This window comes from Cherax quadricarinatus, chromosome 24, assembly GCF_038502225.1.
Source record: "Cherax quadricarinatus isolate ZL_2023a chromosome 24, ASM3850222v1, whole genome shotgun sequence".
NCBI lineage: Eukaryota > Metazoa > Arthropoda > Malacostraca > Decapoda > Parastacidae > Cherax > Cherax quadricarinatus.
The window spans coordinates 41865921-41872451 of NC_091315.1; the positions used below are offsets into that span (position 1 = coordinate 41865921).

A 6531-nucleotide genomic window follows, 5' to 3' on the forward strand; every position below is an offset into this window, starting at 1 on the left:
AGAATTAGGGAGGATATGATTCAAGTTTATAAATGTTAATGGTAATAAATAATGGGATATAAACAACGTGCTGAGAGTGTCTAAAAAGAGACACGACTCTCATACCTTTACCTCTGATGAGTTCCGAGAGCTTTTCTGCTGCCGGAGCCCGGCCATGGGCCAGGCTCGTCTGGTGCCATCCTATGGTCAATCAGACTGTTGCTGCTGGAGGCCCGCTGCCCCACATATCCATCACAGTCTGGTTGATATGGCACCTGGTGAACATAGTTGTCCAGTTTCCTCTTGAATACTTCTACACTTGTTCCATCAGTGTTTCTGATATCTTCTGGTAAGATGTTGAATAATCGGGGACCATGAATGTTGATTTGCACTTCCTCCCATATTTCTCGCTCCAGTATGTTATTATGGTAGTATGCAGATTTGGGACAAGGCCATCGAATACTTTTAAGGTATATATTATCATGTATCTCTCTGCTCCATTGAGTACATATTTAAGACCTGAAGGCGTTCCCAGTAATTTAAGTGCTGTATTGGCTCTATGCGAGCCCTAAACGATCTTTGTATTTGTTCTAGCTGTGATATTTTTCATTCCCTGAACGGAGCCGTCAACACTGAGCAATATTCTAAATGAGGGAGCACGAGCGATTTAAGAAGTGTTACCACTGGCACTACTTCCTTTGTTTTGATGGTTCTCAATACCCACTCTGTCATCTCGTGGCTGTCGTGACTTTTGTCTTATGTTCTTTGAAAGAAAGGTCAGCTGACATAATTATTCCCAAATCTTTATAGTGTTCCTTTCGTTCTGTTTGATGATCCTCCTGAGTTTTATATACAGTGTTCCTTTTGAGTTCTTCATTCTTTCCATACCTAAGCAGCTGGAACTTGTCACCATTGAACTTCATGTTGTTCTTCACTGCCCACTGGAAAATCCTGCGTATATCTTCCTGTAATTTTTCAGTATCTTCTACCGAAGTGACTTTCATGCTTATTTTAGTGTCATCCGCAAATGATGATACATAACTATGATTGGTGTTTTTATCTATGTCTGCTATGAGGATGAGAAACAGCAGAAGTGCCAGGACAGTTTCCTGGGGAACTGAGCTTTTTACCTCGCTGTTGCTGGATTTTGCTGTTTACTACTACTTTTTGTGCTCTGTGTGTTAGGAACCGGAAAATCCATTTGCCTACCTTCCCCGTAACGCCTATGGCTCTCATTTTGTGTCCAATCACCCCATGATCACATTTGTCAAAAGCCTTTGCAAAATCTGTGGCTCTGGTGGCCTGGTGGTTAACGCTCTCGCTTCACACGGTGAGGGCCTGGGTTCGATTCCCAGCCAGAGTAGAAACATTGGACGTGTTTCTTTCCACCTGTTGTCTATGTTCCCCATCAGTAAAATGGGTACCTGGGTGTTAGTCGACTGGTGTGGGTCGCATCCTGGGACACTGACCTAAGGAGGCCTGGTCACAGACCGGGCCGCGGGGGCGTTGACCCCCGGAACTCTCTCCAGATAAACTCCAGATATCACATCTGCGTTTTGGTTGTCTTCTAACGCCTCCGTACTTCTGTCATAGTGGTTCGGTAGCTGTAACAGGCATGGTCGTCTCGCTCTCAATGAATTCAAGTTGTACAAATTTATATTTAGAAAAGATAAAGTACTGGTTTGGCAATAGAGTTGTAGAAGAGTGGAAAAAGCTCTCAGGTAGCGTCAGTGAGGCGAGAACTTTGGGTAGACCTGTAAAATATGAAATGACTAATATTTCTTTATAGAAATTAACAATGCTCAGTTGGGCCTGACAAAGACCTATTGTGACCTCTATAATCCTTTTTTTTTTTTGCGTTGCCACTCACAGGAAGATCATGAGGTGCACAATAAACTAGCCGCTCAGTCAGCACAACTGTCTAGTAGATAAGCTAAAATTTTGTTCAGAATTTTAACCCCGGAGGGTTAGCCACCCAGGATAATCTAAGAAAGGCAGTGCATCATCGAGGGACTGTCTTATTTTCATTGGGGTCCTCAATCTTGTCCCCCAGGATGCGACCCACACCAGTCGACTAACACCCAGGGACCTACTAGCTTGCTAGGTAAACGGGACAACAGGTATAAATAAACACGCACAATGTTTCTACCCTTACCGGGGATCGAACCAAAGACACTGTGAAGCGAGAGCGTTGCCTACCAGGCCACAGGCCACCTGGCAAATAGGCCTCCTGCGTTATTCATTCTTATGTTCTTTCATTCCCAGGCAGTGTGTGACCCCTACTGGCTATTGTGCTTTCTCATGAATATAATAATAATAATAATAATAATAATAATAATAATAATAATAATAATAATAATAATAATAATAATAATAATAATAATAATAATAATATGCCCTTTGTGACGTTTGTGGGGTGATATGTGAAATGACATTTCCTTTATAGGGGTCGAGCACTAGTTCTTGGGTCCTGTGTGTGTTGAGGGTGTGAGTGCTCTCACATGTGGAATCAGCTTGCGGAGGCTGGGTTGTGGTGGGCAGGCAGGGAGGTAGAGAGGTAGGCAGGGTGGCAGGCAGGGAGGCAGACAGGGTGGGGGAGGCTGAGAGGCTTGGGCACAGTGAAAGTCTTGGTGTCGGTGGAGGTGGACGCTACTCCCCAGCTCTGCCAGCTGCTAAACGCGTGGAGGGGCACCTGTTTGTGACATCTGCAGCGTGGGCACCTACTCGCCCCAGGTGAGTGTCAGGGAAAGCGACAGGTAGCGTAGTGGCTTCCCCGGCCTTCCACGGCCACATCAAGCAGCAGGTGTCATACCTGCACACCTTGCATAGGTATTTGTACACCTCCCTGACCATCCCTTACCTACACCCCTCCTGTCCTGCACGTGATCCGAACGTGTGTCTTGTTCACTTGCCAGACTGTGCCCCAAATCAGAAGCTGGAGTAAATTATTATCAGTATTTTTAGGGGGAGTGCCAAACCCTTAGGGGCCATTCAGCGACTGGGAGAGTGGGAGGCAATCAAGTTTGATCCAAGGAAGGGAAGGATAAACCCAATTTCTTGCAACTTGACCTTTTCTCCAGCATCAAGGATCCTCCCTTGATGGGCTAAGAGTTTAGGAAATCGTCAAGGTGAGGTGGAAGTGAAGGGGAGGGGGTCGTACATTCATACAGTGTCACGTGTTGAAATAAGATTCCACAATGTGAAAAAACGTAACGAGTTTTTTCTGCCAATTTTCTGCCAAGTTTCACTCTTGTTGCCAAGCAGTAACTGCATGTCCCTTGACAGGTGTAGTGGCCAGTACCTAGCTGGTGTGTGTGCTCTCCTATGTAGGGTTGTGGGGATCAATGTGCACCTTCGGCGGCATGCTTGGTATTACTCACTCAACAGATCCTTTTCTACGAGGGGTGTTTGCAGCCTTTCTTTCTTTAGGCTATACTCCGTTTCTGGTCTTTACCTTGTCCCAGTTTTCATAACCCTGCACATGCAGAGTATATATACCAGTAGTCACATGTCTGACCAATCTTTGCAATGTGCCTAGACCATATAACCTTTTCCTGCTAACCCAGGTTTTGATTATTCTCATTGTTTTCACATCATACACTAAGGGATACACAACTTTTCTGGTCTCAGTACCATTCTTTTTGGAACTCCACCGTCACATTAATTCACCTTGAAGCATTATTCTTGTATACAATTACAAGTGATATTCAGCTTTCCTTTGATACTACAAGATCAGCTCTGTGCTTATTTTATATTTCCTTGCTTGAATATTACGACTACAACGTCTGGTTGTTAAGTATATTTAACTCAGTGTATACATACTGAGAATTTACTTTAATAAATATTCTATGGATTAGCTTATTCTTGACAAGTGGTGTACAAGTGATATTCAGCTTTGATGACTATCCTGCAGTCAGTAGGATTTAAACCTAATAAACTACCTGTTTCCATTGACTTGTGGCTGAATTTGTTCACACAATGATTCTGCTCTTTGTATCTGAACCCACCGTCATAGACATTGCCAAGTCCAGTTTAGTTTGATCTATTCAGTTCAATTAGCAACTTCTTGCCACTGTCCCTGTTGTGTGGAGGCGTCCAATCGAGAGAGATCTCTACTCTTTCTCTTTGCTATTGTCCCTGACCCTTCATTTATTGTTGGCTTCCTTCTCCAGTTTTAATTGTGTGTGTGCACTCACCTGTATGTGGTTGCAGGAGTCGATTCACAGCTCCTGGCCCCGCCTCTTCGCTAGTCGCTACTAAGTTCACTACTTGCTCCAAGAGCATTATCGTACCTCTACCTACCTACCTGGAGGTAGGTCTTCTTAAAGCTTTGTATAGATCTTGCCTCCTCTACGTCACTCTCCTGATTGGTTCACTTACTGACAACTCTTTAACTGAAGAAATACTCCCTAACATCCCCATGACTCGTCTGAATTTTCAACTTCCAGTTGTGTTCCCTTGTGTGTAAAATTACTTATTAGTAGCCACAGGAGCAGAGCTATGCTTGTAATTGTTTAATACTTTTGTTTTTTAATTTTCAATGATTGTATCACACACTACTTCCTCTTTCAGTTCTTTCCATTAGTCTTCCACTGTGAAGAAAACATTTTTTGTATCCCTTCATCTCAACATTTCCTCAATTTATCACTGTGGCCTCTTGTCCCTATTCCAGATACTAAGTCTTTTTCACTTTTTTTTTATATCTTTGTGTGGTCATAATGTCTCATCTTTTTCTTTTATCAGCCAGCAGGGCATCTTGGGTGTTAACATGTTTATTTCATCTGAACCGTATTTTTCAGCTCTGGCAGCCATTTTGTAGCTGTTCTTCGGACCTTTTCTAACTTGCCTACTTTTTTTTTTTTTGAGAGAGATGCTACACGGCGGTTGCATATTCCAGTATTGACCTAACATGTTTGAAATGGCCTTTTTTTCAGCATTTCTTTATCCATATATATATTTGAAAGCTGTTTTATAGTTTGTCAACGTAGCATATGATATTCTCACATTTTCATTTACTAAACTTTCAGTGATACTATTTTGTTGCTAATAACTCCTAGATCACTCTTTCTATCTGATTCTTTTAATATCTACTTTCTTCTAATAGCTTTTTTCAGCATTTTTACGGCACTTGTCACCGAAAATGACCTATAGTTTAAAGGGTCTTCCCTCTCTCTCTCTTTTTTAATATTGACACCATGTGTGCCATCTTCCATCCGTTTTGTAATTTCCTCTTTTCTATTGAAATCCTAAAATTTCTCCGAAGTGGATAGCATAACGTCTGCACATTATTTTAAGTCAATGGTGTGTGTGTGTGTGTGTGTGTGTGTGTGTGTGTGTGTGTGTGTGTGTGTGTGTGTGTGTGTGTGTGTGTGTGTGTGTGTGTGTGTGTATGTGTATGTGTATGTGTGTGTGTGTGTGTGTGTGTGTGTGTGTGTGTGTGTGTGTGTGTGTGTGTGTGTGTGTGTGTGTGTGTGTGTGTGTGTGTGTGTGTGTGTGTGTGTGTGTGTGTGTGTGTGTGTGTGTGTGTGTGTGTGTGTGTGTATACTCACCTATATGTGGTTGCAAGGGTCGATTCACAGCTCCTGGCTGTGTGCTCATACGTATGTGGTTGCAGGGTCGTGTGTATGTGTAGGACAGCAGGTGTGTGCACATGCATATGTGAACGTAGGCGTGCAAGTGGGTGAGTTGGGTCCGATACACGCGACCAGTACCATATTAGTCCACACCAACCCTGATCAGCATGTGTAGTGTGTGTGTGTTTATTTATTGTAGTTACAGGAGTAAAGCACTGTTTGTGGTGTCTCTTTTCTTCAAAGTTTAATTAAGCTCCCATATATGTTATTGTTAATGTATCTAATAAAGCGCTCAACCAGTGTGGGTCATTCAGTGCAAGGAGTGGTGGGGCTCGACCCTCTGTCCACAATCGCCTCCTCGACTCGAACCAGTCTGGCTTCAGGTGATCACCTAAAGAATATTATTAGTTTCCTGAGGCGGTAGCATAAGTGCTACCGCCACTGGAATCTTGGATCCTATTTCGAATTAAAAAAATCTCTAGCATGGTTCGGGCATTGTTTTGCTCATGATGTTTATGGTCTCGCAATTCCTGCTGATGGTGTCAAAAAATATTTATTTTTAGTTTCATTGTATGATCCTATATGCAATTTAGTTATCACGTCAGTTCTTTGGTCTTTCTGTCTTTTTGTAGCTCTGAGAGTCATTTTTTTTGTTTCTATTTTATGAGTAATTTTTTTGGATTCTATATTGTGGGAGTCATTTTTTTGGATTCTATCTTATGAGAGTCATTTTTTTGGATTCTATCTTATATACATATTTTCTTTGGTACATACACATTATAATGTTGCGTATTCGAATTTTGGTTTGACGTATAAGTTGTGTGAACAGTTTCTAGCATTTCGTCATCGAAAATATAGGCTACGATCAGGTTTGTCAGTGCACAAAGAATTTCCCGGTACCTATACCTCCATTGTATAATTTTTTGGTATTGGTCTTATGGCTTAATTTCTCCAGCACCAAATAGAGCAGGGTAGCCAC

General features: G+C 42.3%; 1 protein-coding gene across 6 annotated transcripts in view; it reads left to right on the forward strand.

Annotated features, from left to right (window-relative positions):
* The first annotated feature begins 2561 nt into the window (after nucleotides 1–2561).
* Nucleotides 2562–6531, forward strand: part of LOC128690958 (uncharacterized) — a 213911-nt gene continuing 209941 nt past the window's right edge. For all 6 annotated transcript variants that reach the window (XM_070088433.1, XM_070088436.1, XM_070088437.1 and 3 more), the window contains exon 1: nucleotides 2562–2712. The gene's annotated coding sequence lies outside the window, so the exon portion shown is untranslated. The remainder of the gene's footprint in view (nucleotides 2713–6531) is intronic.